At 37.8% G+C, this 16,775-nt stretch overlaps 1 protein-coding gene across 5 annotated transcripts in view; it reads right to left on the bottom strand.

Moving 5' to 3' along the window:
* The window catches only part of UBAP2 (ubiquitin associated protein 2), a 92,188-nt gene extending 75,820 nt beyond the window's left edge, over positions 1–16,368 (bottom strand). Inside the window, exons 1-2 of one of the 5 annotated variants that reach the window (XM_036239428.1) lie at positions 16,063–16,122; positions 7,222–7,396 (exon numbers count right to left, since the gene is read on the bottom strand). The gene's annotated coding sequence lies outside the window, so the exon portion shown is untranslated. Of the gene's footprint in view, positions 1–7,221; positions 12,393–16,062; positions 16,160–16,347 lie in introns of those variants that run through there. The other 4 variants (XM_036239429.1, XM_036239427.1, XM_036239431.1 and 1 more) reach the window with 4 other exon arrangements.
* Between the last annotated feature and the right edge of the window lie 407 nt (positions 16,369–16,775).

Here is a 16,775-nt window from a genome sequence, read left to right as displayed (position 1 = left end):
CATATGAGGAAATTCTATGTCCTCTTTTCTGGAAACAGAGTTGTGTAGTAAATAGGAATGCTTCTGCAATAAGCACCCAGTTGCCAGACCATGGTAATTCAGTTTACACTTGTTTTCCATCCTCCCTATCACTCTCCACCCCCAAGAGTTCTACTACCCTGGAACAGGTTCCAAGAGACTTCTTAGAATAGAAACAAGAGCAAGAGATTCTAAAAATAATTCTGTAGAAACTCATACATGTCACAGGTTCTTGAGCTTCAGGAAGCACCAGGTGATGTCAAGCTATCCAACCAAATTTTAAAACCCTATTTAACCTCATCTCCTTCAAACTAAGTTAAAGATGTGATAGATTTTGACAAGGTGAGAACTGCTACTACATTTTTAACCTCTTTAAACACAATATCAGCAAAATACTATAAAAAGCTTCCTAGATTAAAGTGCAAGAATGGCCTAAATTACTTGTAATATAAGGGAAGTATACCAGCAGAATAAACCAACTTGATTAAACTACAGAGACTTTCTCTGTAGAGGGACATTTGTAGAAAATCATTTATTAACTGTTCATTTTTCCATGGATTTTTTTCTAGATAAAATGCCTCAGTGAAACAGTTGCATTTTCAAGTGATTCCAGAGTTTAGAATAAACTGAAATGGTTAACAGCCACCAGCATGTTTATTAAAGCTTACATAGGCAAATACCACCAATTCATAAGATGACTCTAACTTTAAGGCATAAAAACTAACTAAAAACAACATGATATTATACCCTAAAATAAAAACAAGGGCACATTTGACCATTCTGAAAAGTTACAGGACACTTGTTGATAACATGCTGAAAACTGTGAAGATTTTGGTGAAAACACCAAAGGGTTTGAAGATTGTGGCACAAAGTGGCAACATTGGAAGATACCTCTAAAACCAGGAGGGGTTCACACAATGGTGCAGAGTATCTCATCTACTGACTAAATAAATATTTTTTTTCAAAAAAAAAATATATATATATAATTAATCCAGATAACATGAATTACTAACTCAGCTAAGAATTTAATCACTAAAAACTTAGAATATACAATTAATATTCAAGAAACAAATCTCCATCAAGAATGCTCACAGAGATGCTGTTCACTCAATCCTGAGGCCGATGGTGGTGACGCTATCTTAGACTGGCAAGGGCAGGTAGCCATTACATCATCTATATGGCTTATTCACTCATTCCCAAAAGCTTAAATCCAATATATAATGATAATAGCAGCAAACACTGTTTACTATGTGCCAGACACCACTGAAATGCTGTACTAAGTCATTAACCTTTCCAATAACACTCTGAGATACATAGAAATATCACTCCCATTTTACAGACAGGAAACTAAGACACACAGAGATTCACAGCTAGTAAAATGGTAAAGCTAAAACTCAAATCCAGGCCATCTGGCTCCACAGTCCGTGCTCTCAACCACTATGCTATGCTATAAGGTTAACCGTTCGATTATAGATATACAATAGACTCCAAACTCAGCTTCCTCTTCTTTAAAACAGCATAACTACTTGTTAGCATCACCTGCATAGTTCATATTTAATGCAAAAGATCTGGTTCTGAGTCAGACTCTCACCTAGGTTTCCAGCATAGGTGCTCCCTTTGGCTCTGTGTTGTAATGTTTTTGTTACCAGTTCTGTTTCATTTTTATTTAACTTCCAATCTGTGTTCTTGATTTTTCTAATACTACCCATTATTCTCAACCTTTTTCTGCAGAGGAAATTCACTGTTCATTCCTGCAGAGAACAGGACTGATTTAGATTAAGAACCTCAACTGATGTGGGAGGCCCAGATCAGCCAGGAAAAGGAAATCTATCCCCCAACCCAGGAGAGAGTAAGGCAGCTTGAGTGCCAAGGAACTCTAGTATGAGACCCAATTACATGCAGCTCAACTGCCTGTGCCCTGCATGCCAGGAGCTGACCAAGCTGATACTTTTATTCTCCACAGCTGCTGAGAGCAAGGTCAGCCCTCAAGCAGCTGGTGGACAAAGCTGGACTCCTCCACACCCAGGATTGGCTGACAAAGAAACCACAATGTTATCTGCCATTCTGCAGATACAATATGCCCATGGAAAAGATGAGTGCTGGTGAACTCTTGAACATTACATAACATCAAAAATAATTTAGTGTAGGCAGGAAGGAAAAGGTATCTAATTACCTACAGTTGTTTCCATGCATTTGTCCTGTTCCTACTCCACTAATTTCTTGGCTCTATAAACCCTTTGCCCTCCCAATCCTTGAAAAGCCCCTCATTATTCATGACCTGTCTAAACCCCCTTTAACAGAATATTCTCTCCAAAAAAAAGGCCAATACTAGAAACCATTTCACAAGGCCTATCAAATTACAGGATTACTGTACTATATTTACATAACATTCAAACAAGTACTCACCAAATAATACCAAGTTGATACCTCCATTAGTTACTACTTCATAGACAAGAACTAGTAAAGGGTTTATTTTTTAAATTAAAAAATATTTTAATTAAAAAACTGACTGTAACTAGCTTAAAATAATTTCTATAAATCATCCACTTACAACACAGCATTAATAGCTTTCTCATAAATACAGTAATAATTCTTTTTAAACACAATCCCTCTCGTTTTTTTTTTCTCTATTTCTATCAAATTCTGTTCACCTTCCTATGTATTATTCTCTGATCTTGCTCCTCCAGAATTTGTACCCACCCACATACACAGAAACTACAGTTTCTTTTCTTCTTTAAGTCTCCATTTCTGAAAACTTCCAAGTTCCTCACAGATTCTGGGAACAAGTGATTGCAGGCATACCTCAGAGATACTGTGGTTTTCGCTCCAGACCACCATAATAAAGCAAGTATCACAATAAAGCAAGTCATAATCTTTTTACTGATGGAGGGTGTTGCCTTCAATTTGTAAAAAAAAAAAAATGCAACAACTGTAAAGCGCAATAAAGTGAGGTATGCCTGTGCTGGATAATGATGCTATCATCTCCTGCCATGTTCTGATCCTGTGGTGGTACAGTGGGCCTGAGGAACCAATAGGACAGAAAAACAAGTTAGGAGGAGCCAAAAAAAATTGCCACTCCACGCAACACTAGAAAGTCTCGACCCAGGTTTGTAAGCATATTCATTAGTTAAATGTGCCATTCTATCCATGTCCAAATGTTAAGTGATACTATCTCAGAAACATCAGGAAATTCTTATCATCAAATAAAGATTATGACTCTGGAATAGTGAATCATCTTCCATCATCACCCCTGGTTGTACAGTACAATCACTTAGGAAACTTTTAAAAGATGAAGCCAGGTCCTATTAAAATCAGAGCTGCTCAAAATAGGATCCAGATACCAATAGTGTTTTTAAGAGTTCTTCAAGCTGTTCCTAAAACGGTAAACATAGAGTTACCATATAAGCATGCAATTCCACTCCAAGGTACATATCCAAGAGAAATGAAAACATATTCACCCAGCGAAGTGCACATGAATGTTCATAGTAGCATTACTCATAATAGCCAAAAAGTAGAAACAACCAAATGTCCATCAACTAATGAATGAATAAACAAAATGTGGTATAACCATACACTGGAGTATTATTTAAGTACTCAAAGGAATAAAGGTTTCATACATGCTACATAATGGGTGAACCTTGAAAACATTATATAAGTGAAAGAAGCTAATCACAAAAGACCACGTGGATATTGTATTATTCCATTTATATGTAATGTCCAGAATATACAAATCCAGAGACAAAAAAGTAGGTTAGTGGTTGCCATGAGCTGGGAGGAGGAAAGAATGGACAGTGATTATTTAATGGGTATGGGTTTTTTGGAGGGTAATGAAAATGTTCTAAAAATAATGATGTTTGCACAACTTCGTGAATATACCAAAACCCACTGAACTGTGTAATTTAAAAGGATAAATTATATCTCAATTTTTTTTAATGCTCTAAGTTTCTAATGTGCAACTGGAGTGTCAAACCTCTACTCTGGAACAATAGCTCAAGCATAATCTCTGTACCAGTAGTATCAGTATCACCTGAGAACCAGTCACAAATGCAAATTCTCAGACTTACTGACCCAGAAATTGCTTAACAAGATTTGATGCACACTAAAGTTTGAGAATCACTTCCCTAAAGAACCTTAGATGAAAATTTTGATCCTGTGTGGTTCAAACGATAAGAAAGCTGCACAAAGTGTAATTTCACCTTTATTATTTTATCCATATAATAGTTATGTGGTCATTATATAATGTTAAAAAAAAAAACACTAAAAAGAAGAAAATAAAACCACCACCTATAGTTCTACCACCCTAAAATAAAGTGTTAACAATTTAGTGAATATCCTTCCAGTGTCTTCTGTTTCTTTTGCACCACTCGGATCTGCTAGAAATGGATGTATCATGCTTTTATTTTTATCACTGAACATTAACATATAAACTATTATGTAAAAGCAAGGTAACATTATAATTATAGCACCTCAATTATCATGTTTAGCTGAGGAATCAGATATTATGGGACTATAAAATTCTCTAGGGACCAACATGTTTTTGGTTCCAATCCTTTTTGGTATAAATGCCTTCTAAAATGCAACACATATTTCTCTTCCTTAGCAAATACAGTACAATAATCGTGATTTAACTTTTTCTGATTCTGCATCAGTTATTGTAGCCATGCGATGGGTGATGTGGGAAATAGGTCTGAATCTAACTCCAGGACAAACCTAGGAACTTGCTTTCCTAAATAAATTCATCATATCAGTGTTTTTTTATCCTTGGTCTCTTTCTCAAAAGCGGCAGCATTTACATATCTGCATGACCTCTAGGCAGCATAGTATGCCTACCTTCCAAAAGTAATTTCTGAACCTAAAGACAATGCAATCTTTCAAGTTCTTTCCTTGTCATTTATTTTAAAATCACCTGCACTGTTTTTAATCACTGCTTCCCTGTCTTTTTTGGAGGCCCTTACTACCCCAAGCCTTATACAGAGTAAGCCCTCAAACATTTTGATTTTTTCAGCAGGTTACAGAATGACTTACATGTTAGCTTGAGTGACTGAGACAACCTAACCTACCTGCAAGCATCCACTAATAACAGCATGCATTATAACAGACACCAGAAAAATAAAAGAGAGCCTATTTCCTATGTATTGACAAAAAGTGGTAATAAATTGTCAACTGAAAAAATTTTTTTAATTTTTCCTTTTTAATTGCTACAGCGTTCCTGGCTGGAAATCTGCTCTTCCCTTTGGGGAGTATTATCTTATCTCTTTACCTCCTAAATTCCACAGCGCTGCAGCCTTCCTTAGCTGGGCCATCTCCTTTTAAAATATACTTTCAATAAATCTTACTTTTTCTCAAAAAAATAAAGTGCCAACTGAACGTTGCCATCTCAAATTCTTTATCTCTAAACCCTAGTTTAACTCAGCCCTTCCCCAACCATATTCACCTAAATTAGTCCACACCTACTCTCTTGAGGGAATCAAGTCTCAAAGTCACTGAAACAAGAGATTTAATGCCAACAATAATCTTAGTCTGTGATAAAGACTAAGACATATTTATAATTTTCTGTCCTCTCACCCTCACTCCAATTCTACCCCCACCTTTCAGCTCCAATCCATCAGAGCAAGATTAAATTCTCACTAGTTGCTCTGTCCCAAGGGCTCCACAGAAAAGGGAATAAAAGCAGGGAAGTCACCTTCTCCTTTTGGCTTCTTTCCTCTTCCTAAAACCCAGTCAGAAAGGGGAAGGAATTACAGCGTAGGGAATATAGTCAACAATATTGTAATAACTACGTACAGTGCCAGGTGGGTACTAGGCTTATTGGGGAATGACTTCGAAAGTTATGTAAATATCTAAACACTATGCTGTACACCCAAAACTAACCTAATATTGAATGTCAACTATAATTGAAAAAAAATTTTTTAATTAAAAAAAGAAAGGAAGGTGTCAAACTATAGGCTTATCTATCTCACCATTCCTGGGGAAAACTTTTCTTTTAGACAACCACCAAACAATGATCAGTAATCTCTGATTCTTTAAATAATAAAAAGAATCTGATTCTTGATACTCTAAGCCAAAACGTCCAAACCATAATGTCAGTTTAACTCTTGCTTATTTTCAAGCACAGAAAAACCATGAACCATATATTCAACACAAGAAAATCTCCAATCTCCAAAGTATGAAAAGAACTTCAGGAAATATCCCATATGCACACCACTCAAAATGTTACCTAGTTCAATTCATAATCACTTTTAAATTTTAATCCATTATCTCGCCTTAATTTGTTGTTTTGGCTTTTAGGTAAAGTGGCCTCTCTGCTAACCACTCTCATAAAGTTAATTGGACATTACTGCTAAAAGCAAGTAAATCCCAACTATCCTTCACAAAAGACAAAACTTTACAAATCTTTAATTCTTATTGAAAACAGATAACCTAAAATATTTCAAGTTGTTCTCATTTTTCACATCTCTGTATGAACCATTTGGTTCTTAACTGTTACAATACACAAATATTTTCACAACTGATTTATAAGGGCTTAGTATATTATTAAGCTATTCCAAGACAGTTATATCATCTCTATTACTAGAAACCAAAACTATAAATACCAATTTTTTAAAAGTACTTCAGACCCACAGTGTTTTTTATTACAGTTCTTCAACTTTCCTCATGAGTCCAGGATAAGTCCTGAGCAGGTTTTTTAAGCATATTTGTTTTATTCTAATAGCATCCTTATTATTGTTTCACTTATGCCAAAAGCAACTTTAAAAAATGTCAGTCACCTGAAGAATGTATCAAAACACAGTCATTCAATCCACTTTGTTAACATACCTGTCACTTATGCACCAGGCCAGTTTTCGCTCAAATACCAAATACAAAATTCCTTAATAAGAAAATCTCCTACCACTACTATTGAGAAAATATCCCATATTCTTTTCCTTCTCACAAGTATGTGTATAAAAACCTGCTCAACGATTTTCCACATACATCCAAATTAATCTCAAAGACAAAGGCTTAGAAGAATTACCTTCCAAGCACTCTTGGAAACTGCATATTCTCTCTTGTAAGCAACGACTATTTAAGCTGTATGTATTTCTCAAAAAGAATATACTTGCTGCCTTCATTTCCTCACTAAACTTCCCCTTAACTTTCAGTCTGGTTTCCACTGCCCCTCATTCCAATAGTAGAAAAAATGCTACTTCCCAGGTCACCACTGACCTTCTAATTTGGGAGAATGGCAAATCTCCCCAATCTTTCTTCTGTTCTCTTTCTTTCATCCATCTCTGACATTTGACACATTTCATTACTTTCTTCCCTTGACTTCTTAGACACACCGTACCATCCTGGTTCTGTATTCACGAATCCTCGGCAGCATCACACCCTTCTCCGATCCCTGAAACATAAAACTATTCAATTCTTGAGCATATTCTTTTCCCTCAGAAATTTTATGCTCTACTAGCATCATTATCTCCAACTTCAAAGCAAAAGCCCTTAGAGATCTGTCTCTCCAGAGATTAAGCCCACATCTGATTTCCTGATATCTACACCTACAATGAAATTCATCCAAAATCACCTCACTTGAAAACTTCCAAAATTTTCCAAGTGACCAATAATATTTTTCAAGTGTTCCAGAGCTCAAAACTTACAAATCATTCTTTTAATGCCACCACATCTTCCCATACATTTAAGTCACAAAGGATTTAAAGCCTTATACCTATGTCTTCCTTTACATTCTCTCTGCCATCAACTTAGTATAGATATCTTCAATTAAGGGTTATTATTTGTGCTTAAAAGATTCCTCCTTGTCTTCTAGGAATAAGTTAGGTAGCCCTTGTCCATTACTAGTTTTGATATGTCAATCTGTCACATATATAAACCAGCAGTTATAAGGCACCTTTATCAACTACTATATCAACAACTGCCTCCTTTCTAGTTCACTGAAAGTTTATGCCCTTATTTACCTATCTGAACTACATAAATTGTGAAACTGATGCCAAAGTGCACTGTTTAATCTTTTAGAATACTGCTAACATCAATCTCTGTTCACAAACCAACTCCTTGATAGCACACAAGCTTTTCTTTCTTTCTGATCCCTACACTTTGGTCAAAGTGGCCCTGCCATTCCCTCAAATTGCACCTGCTTTTTTGCCTTTCCACTGTTTTCTCAACAGCATACTAAACATATCCTCCATTTTCTCATTTTCTGTCCCTCAATGTATAAAGCAATTACGCTCTACTTGATGTCCACAATAACTATGCATTTTAGTCACTTAACAGCCCTACTTAACAGCAGCTTGAGTTCTTAAGTGTAATTTTATAGCTTTCCTCTTTCTTCTCAGGGTGTGCTATCAATTGCCACCTCTTGAGTGTTGTGTGCCTGACCTCCTCATAGGATGCACCTAAACCAGCAGAGGATTTAAGAGAACAGCTTGCCATGCTGATTAGAACAGGTAGTAAAATAAGAATGAAAAATTAAAGCAAGAGCAGCCTCTTTTTTAAACCACAAAAATCAAGTCCAATCAAATCTCTGACTAAACCCCAACATATTAAGTAAAGTGGGTCCAACAGATATAAATGGGCCCAGTGGAACCAGGCACACAAGTTCAAAAGCCCTATCTGCATAGCCATCCCTCATTCCACACCTAGTGCAAAAGCCTTATGTGCCATAAATGTGGACATTGTTTGACTTATCAGCTAGCACTTGGCTGTATTCCCAGAGAGCAGTATTTCAGATAGGTAAAGTAGTACAGTACTGTGATTAAGAGCACAGGCTTGGAAGTCACAGAGACCAGATTCCCAAAGTTACTAGATTAGGTTGCCCTGCCCAAGTACTTTACTAATTCTCAAGCTTGTCAGGAGGACCAAACAAAAGAATGTATCTCAAATGCTTACCCTAGATCCTGGTAGCAACTATAAGGTTAATGTACACTGATAACTTTTTTTCCTGCTGATACTGTTTATTTCAAAATATTGCCTATTTATTCAAACAATTTAAATAACTTTACTAAGGTATTTAATGAATACCATAAAGTTCATCCTTTTTAAGTGTACGATTCAATTATTTTTACTATTTACCAAGCTGTTCACCTATAACCACAGGCCAACTATCACTCCACTGGTCATTTCTTTGTCCCACCAATGGCTAAGACTATCAGAGTATATAAATTGGTTTATGGTATGCTAGCTGCATTCCATTATAGGTAGGATCTTTCAGTGAAGTGAGATAAGCATTAGAATAGCTCAAATTGTCTTTAAAAACATGAAAACTCTCCTGTGACAATAAAATAGCAAATGGCCTATTTTAACTAACAAGGTTTTTGTTCCTATAACTAACACCTGGTTTGTTCTGTAACGTACATGGATATTTTTCCATCGTTGCCTTCGTACTCTCAATCACAAGGAATTTAAAAGGTACAAAATAAACTGAAGTACCAAAACTAAGAATTTTCAAAGGCTTTCTGGTCTTCAGCAATTCAAAGAAGTAGTTCATCAAGTAATCGATATTATACTAGGAAATTTCAAAAACAATATGGGACCTTGATTAAAAAAAAAATTTGAAATATTCCATCAGTTAATATAAAAAATTGACCCAAAGAAAATGTTCAATGTGACTAACTTACATTAAGAGAGTAACTTCCTTTTTTACTAGCTGCTACAAATAAACTACCAGTCAAGGCCAAACAAAAGATACAATAACACAGTAATTACAACAGCAGCAAATTCAAAGTGTTTTAACCGAAAAATATACATATATAAGTTGAGGAATTTGGCAATAGTTGATCCTATAGGAGGAACACAGGAATGTAAGACTCAGTCTCCCACCCATTCAAGGAAGCCTTGCCCAATATCCAGACTCAACTGACAGTGCTTTCCTGTCATTTCCAACAGCATCCTGACTCCTAACTGCACCATGTCTGTGTCTGTCTTCCCACTAGAATGTAAGCACCTAGAGAACAGGAACAGTGCATTATTCATCTCTATTCCTAACACCTAACAGTTGCTAACAAGTAGCAAGAACAAATCTTTGTTAAAGTGAACACCTATATTGTGGCATATGTCAATGACCAAAAAAAAGAAAGAGAAAAAAACTATCACTCAGGTCTAATCTGGATTAAACATTCTGAGCATTTCACAAAAATAAAATGCCATGAGAATATACTAAAGTTTTTTTCATTCTCACACATCAAAAGAACTTTTCATCAGTGTTTCAAAACCTGAGGTCTGCATAGGAGTAACTGGATACATAGAACATTTTTATTTTTAGTCTTTCCAACAGGCCAAGAAAGTTACACTTATCCTACAATAATTACAATTTATTCAACACTGGCAAGAATTATTTGAACTAAGTAACTGCAGTAGTTATATCTTGCTTATCAGATGATCTGTCAATTACATCTGAGAAAATCATTTAAGAAATGGATTATCATTCAGTACTGTATTTCAGTCAACATATAAGTAGTAGGAATCAGAAGCCCTGACTGGACAGGAAAAGAGGCTAAAAAGACATTTGTACACAATTGAGAAAATCTGAATGTGGACTTAGATATTAAACTGATATTATACATTATATATACTATACTATTAATTATTCATTTTCCTGGGATAATGTTATTGTGGTTATTTGTAAGAGAAGCTCTTTATTGTAAAGAGATACTTGCTAAGAAAATATTTAGGCGTGTCAAGATGTTTGCACTTTACTTTCAAATCATTTAGCATTAAATGAATGTGTGTAGTATAGAGAGAAAAAATTCAATATGCAGGGGGTGGCTCCACAGTGTAGTGGTTAGCACGTCTGCTTTACATGCAGAAGGTCCTGGGTTTGCACCCCAGGTGGAGCCACAGACCATATCGCGGGTGCGCCAGGCCCCGGGTGCATGCTGGTAGTGCATGGGAAGAGACGCCCCGCCTTCAGAGATCCAGTTCTTAAGGAGAGACAACATTCCTAGGCCAGGGATGAAGGGGAGTGGGGAAGGGGAAAGGAATTAAAGAGGGGAAAAAATTCAATATGGAGAAATGTTAAGTGATTCTTCAAGGTACACACATGTTCATCATACTCTTTCAATGTTTACAGATTTGAAAAATCTTAAAATGTTGTAGGAAACCAAACAAAACAGAATCAAAACTGCAATAAGGATAGAAAAACAATAAGGACCAGGCAAGAAGATTATGATGGCAGAAATATATCCAAAATATCCACAATTACAATAAATGTGAATGGTCTCCATGCTCCAATTAAAAGAGAAGCTGGCAGGTTGTTTTAACAAAGCAAAATCCACCCGTAATGTTCATAAAAGATATATCAAACATTCTACTACAATCAACTGAAACTTAAAATTAAAGCAATACCAAATGTTGGCAAGGATGTGGAACTCTTTAAGTATTCAGTCTTGAAAATTAAGTTTCAGTGTCTAAGGCAGCAGTTCCCAACCTTTTTGGCACCAGGAACTGGTGCTCCTATGAGAATATAAAGCCTGATGACCTGAGGTAGAGCTGAGGCGGTGGTGCTAGTGCTGTGGAGCAGCTGCAAATAGATGAAGCTTCTTCACTTGCTGGCCCACCGCTCACCTCCAGTTGTGCGGCTTGGGTCCTAACAGGCCACGGACCGCTACCTGTCCACAGCCCAGGGGCTGGGGACCCCTAGTCTAAGGTACCCATTATATATACGAATTAAACTTTCCTAGACTCCTATAATAATACTAGTTATGTAATGTCCTCAGGAGAATTGAGAAAATAGTCACTCAATGGTCTAGTGTTCTGTGCGTTCAGATGAGAAGCCTAATTAAGAATGACTGTATGACACCATGGAAAACAGTTTGGGATTACCTAGTAAAGCTATACATAACTCATACACAGCCCAAAATTCCCCTCCCAGTTATATAGTCTTGAGAAATCAATTTGTTTGTTTAGGGGGCATGCAAATGTTCACAAGTGGACAAATGTAATTTGTAAACACAAACTAGAAATGAGATAAACCTCCATCACAATAGAATAAGATGTGGTACATCCTTACAATGGAATACTGTACTACTGAAAATGATTGAGTGCTGTTAAGAATCAACCGCGGATGAACCTAAAATACGTAAGAGTGAACAAAGTATCAGAAGAATCGTAACATTCCATTTAGATCAAGATTTAAAATAGGCAATAATAAACTATATATTGTTTATGGATATATACATATATGGAGTTAAAATTATTCTAAAAAATAATAAACCCAAAATGTAGGGTAATGGTTACCTCTGGGTAAGAGGGAAAGGAGTACCTTAAGAGATGGCATACACAGGGGGCTTTTAGATAGTAATGTTTTATATCTTGGTCGATCATTTTATTATTGTTTTTGAAAACTCTGCATGTGTTTTTATATCTCATACACCTTTTTCTCTGACTTTTAAAAAAGTATTTTATATAAAAAGATTTATACTAAAATGTTAAACCATAAGGTATTTTTACTTTTTTAAATTTTTTCAAGTTTTCTCAAAAGTATTTTCTTAGGTAAAATAGTGCCAACCAGCCTGACCCAAAAACCTACTCTAAATTAAAAATTTGTAAATTAATTTGAGAAAAAAGGCAGGAATGAGGGTGAAGGGGCACTTGGTTTAGTCTCAAAAACATTTAAAAGTTAGGCTCATCAATCAAACTAAAAGCCAGTCATTCTTTTTCTAGACCCCATTTCAGCTAAACTTGCATTTTTAAAGCCCACTTATTCTCATTTAATGATTTGACAATGCCAAACACTGTTATCAAATGAAAAATCCCATCCTTCAACGACCACGCATTCCAGCCAGGTAGACACACACAAAACAGATAGCACTATATACACCCTGCCCAAGCTCATGTGGTTGCAAAGATATTTTAAGTTTTCATCTGCTTGCTTGGGATGCAGCATGTTATAGTGGCAAGTAGAATAAGAGCTATAGCCTCTTTAGTTGAGAATGAGTAAGTGTTGAGAGTCTTTTTGTATGAGGTGAAGAGACAAAGGAGGCAGAAAAAGAGAATGGAGAGAAAACAAGAGAAAGAGAAATAAGAGAAAAACAAAAAGGAGAGAGGGAGTGGAGAGAATTAAAGAAGGCAGAGAGGGAGAAAGACATTAACAAGCAACTTGGAGCTTCCAAAAGTCTTCACAGTTATGTTATCTAGGACTGACTTGAACACTGTAATAGCAAAAAACAAAGTTATACCAACAGGTCTAAATCCAAATGAAACTCTCTCCTCTATAAATCTTTGAAAATATTCTCATAACAAAACTTTTAAAAGTTTTAGACCCAATCAAATATGTGTTCTATTACTTTTAGCATTCCAAATGGAGAACTACAAGCACCACATTTCTTACAACTTTTAAGAGTACACTGCCTAGTCTTAAATGAAATACCTACTCAATCCAAGCCTAATTTCTTAAATTAATTCCACATAGTTAACTGGGTTCCAATTTAATTTAGTTCATAACTCCAGTATGAAAATGAGTTATCTGAAAATTGAAACTCATACTAATTTGGTTCTTGGACTTAAAAAAAGAAAGAAAAAAAAAGGATTCAATTCCTAAATACTTGATAGTTCAGAATTATTTCAAAACCTACCACAGGCTTACATGGTGATAGTCTCTATTTAAGTCTTCCCCTTTTTGTCTCCCTTTATATCTCCACTTTTTTTTGTGTGGGAAAATATATCAGCAATTCACCACCTCATCAATCAACAGCCCAGGTGCCATAACACTTAACTTTTAAAGGACACTCCATTTACTCAAATTAACAAGTAAGAGCTGATATTTGCTGACCCACAGGTTACCTCAAAGAGAAATAAAGAGCAGAGGGTCTTCAGTCTGTGAATACATCCAGACTGCTTCTCTTGAGGCATTAATCCTTCATAATGCACTTTGACCAAAAAAAAAAAAAAAAAAAAAACACCAAAAAAAAAAGTGTCTTATAACAAAAATAAAATCTTACAATAAGTCGACATTTAAAAAAAAAAAAAAAAAAGACTGGGGAATCAACAATTTAAGACTAACACAAAGTGAAGGCTTCACTTCAGACCAGTTTGAATTTCCAAAACTGGTTTATACTTTCTACATGTAGTTTATACTTAAGGGAGTAGAAATATCACACATTTCCCATCAAGACACAAGCACATACTTACATAAACCTATTCTCCATGTTCTCCTACTATTTCTTCCCAAACAGTAAAAGTCACTGGGGCTAATACCATGAGATACTCCTGGTGAACACTGCACAGACTACACCAGTTAGTTATCAGGAAAGGGAAGCAGAGGTGTTATTGTTCCAGTCTTGCTCTAAAGGCAGCTCCTCCATGTGACTACTGTTGGTCCAGCCCACATTTAAAGAGAGAGGCCAAAGGAAACCAGAGCAGCAGGAAACAGACAGGGGAGGCAATCACCACAACCCTGTCCCATGGCCTCGTTCCCATGCCATCATTTCCAGCCATATTTCAATCATAACAAAAACTTCCCTTCTCTGAACCATTTCTTAATTATTGAGGGTTGGAGGCAAGAAGGAAGCAAAAAAAGAGGAAATCAAGAGTGGAAAACAAGCAGGATGGGTGGGGAGAAATTTCATCACACATGTGAACTAGCCATAAGGAGGAAAAATCAGAAGGAACTCACTGGAGGTGAGCAGAAGAGTAGTGTGGGAAACTAATCATTTCTGCCTAATGATAAAACTCTCAAAGCAATGGGAGGATAGCCCTAGCCAAGAGGTTTTGCAAGTCTGTAAGAGATGTTGGTGTACAGAAGACGCTATCATCTGAAGAGAGTGGGATGTATTCCCTTTCTTGAGACAGAAGGGCACCATCCCAATCTAAACATTCAATGCCTAGTATACAGGAAAGTTTAGGTATTATGTCCATCTTCCTTCCACCTTTGTTAGAAAATCTGACACCAAAAAGAACGCACATTTCACGGCGAAAAATGAGGAACATACTAATTACTCGCATATCTCTTGGTTTAAAAAGTACTATCATAATGGAAAAGAAATATTAAAGAACTGGGTTCATCCAAACAGTTAATTATGTGACCTTAAAATAAAAGATTATCTTTGGATACCTAATGGAGACCTTAAAAAGCTCTCTCAATTGTTAGGACACAAAGGCGCTGAAGAAAGTAAGCCTAAATATTGGGAAACCATATATCTTGAATACAAATAGAAAAATAACCAAGGAGGTAATAGTAAAACAGGATTATGTCAAACAGGAAATAACAGGAATGATGATGGGATCAACTCCTAGAGAGAACCAGGATATGAGACCAGAGTGGTGGCACTTGAGATGCCTGGGCAATTAATTAGTTTGAAAACCCAAAAAGAAAAGTGGGTAAGACAAGTGAGAGTGATGCAGAGGCAAAGAAAACCGAGAAGTAATGCACTAATGAAAAAACATTTTGAGTATTTATTGCAATAGCAAGCACTTGAGTTTACAAAGCGCTCTTAAACCTACACTGAAGAAAATAACTATGACACAACCAGACAGCAAGAAGCGGGACTAAGGAGAAAACTGAGTCCCAAGAATCTGACACCAAAACCTTCCAGAATAAAAAGAAGTAGAGTTGAACTATGCCTCCGGGTAAGACGGAAAAGGCTGGAGAGCGCAGAACTTGGGTTTTGAAAGCTCTGGTCCCAGGACTAGCGAGCGACAGGCGTGAAAACGGAAAGACGGTCAGGATGGGGAGCGTCAGTGCGGCGCGGGAGCTCCAGCGGACAGGCAGGAAGGGACCGAGGTAGGAGAGAAAGCCACACCCTCCAGGGCAGAAACCCGAACGGGGGAAGGGATGGCGCCCCCTGGGGCTAGGTGGGGCCGGGCCGACTAGAACTGGAGTAGGCAAAAAGCACAGGGCAACCCGCACGCGGGAGGAATGAGGGCGCCCGGGCCTGAGCATATGAGCATACTGAGGACGCATAAAGCCGGCGAGAAAAGCTCGGCCCGGTCCTCACGAGTGAGCACCAGGGCAGTATGAAGGGGGTTGGGGAAAAGAAGAGCGGAACCCAGGACTAGAAAGCGCAAACCGCAGCGGCCAGGGCCCTGGAACAAGAAGGCTAGAGAGAGGGTGCCAATTACCGCTGCTGTTCTCGCTGGACTCGGGACCCGCAGCCGCCGCCGCCGCTCGTTACCTGCCAATGTGCCTCTTACAAAGCGGCGGCGGCGGCAGAGACGGCCCGGCCCGTCACGTGACCTCTACGTCACGGGCGAAGGAGGAGTCAGCACGCGTTGCTCGTGCGAGGCTCACCCGCTCGCCTACTGAGCGCGTCGCTTCTTCTAGCCACTCCTACCACACATCCTGCGAGGCCTGCAGTGCCGACGCACGGTATAGGGCAAATAAAGATTTTACGGGATTTCTCCTACTCGGAGTTATCAGGAAAGTACTACCCACTGCATCCAGGATGTCCACAACTGCAGCTCGTTGTCGCGCTGTGATGACCTCACAAGACACCACAAGTCGCTTCCCGACCGCAGCCTTGCTCGCATCACGTGATGTGGTCCAACCACTCAAGGCAACAAACGTTGCGCGAGGAGACTGCGATTCCTAACTTGCTGCACAGCAAAGGCATCCACCAGCGCAACCTTTCCCTCGTGGGTTCCTGGGCGGTGCATCTAAACTTAGTGCCGATGGAAGGCCCAGACGGCAAGTGGACAGGGTTAGCATCTGAGACTAATTCCTGTGGGTGCCGCCTGCCAGGTGCCTGAGCATGGTTCCTGTTGCGAGATGTATGTAGTCCAGGCGAGGGGGTGGGTTTCCACAACCACATTCCCGGGCTCGCGCTCCGCCCCGC

This window comes from Rousettus aegyptiacus, unplaced genomic scaffold (assembly GCF_014176215.1).
Source record: "Rousettus aegyptiacus isolate mRouAeg1 unplaced genomic scaffold, mRouAeg1.p scaffold_m13_p_3, whole genome shotgun sequence".
In the NCBI taxonomy this organism is placed as follows: Eukaryota; Metazoa; Chordata; class Mammalia; order Chiroptera; family Pteropodidae; genus Rousettus; species Rousettus aegyptiacus.
Note: the sequence above shows the minus strand (reverse complement) of the source record. Positions and strands in the feature narration are given on the sequence as shown.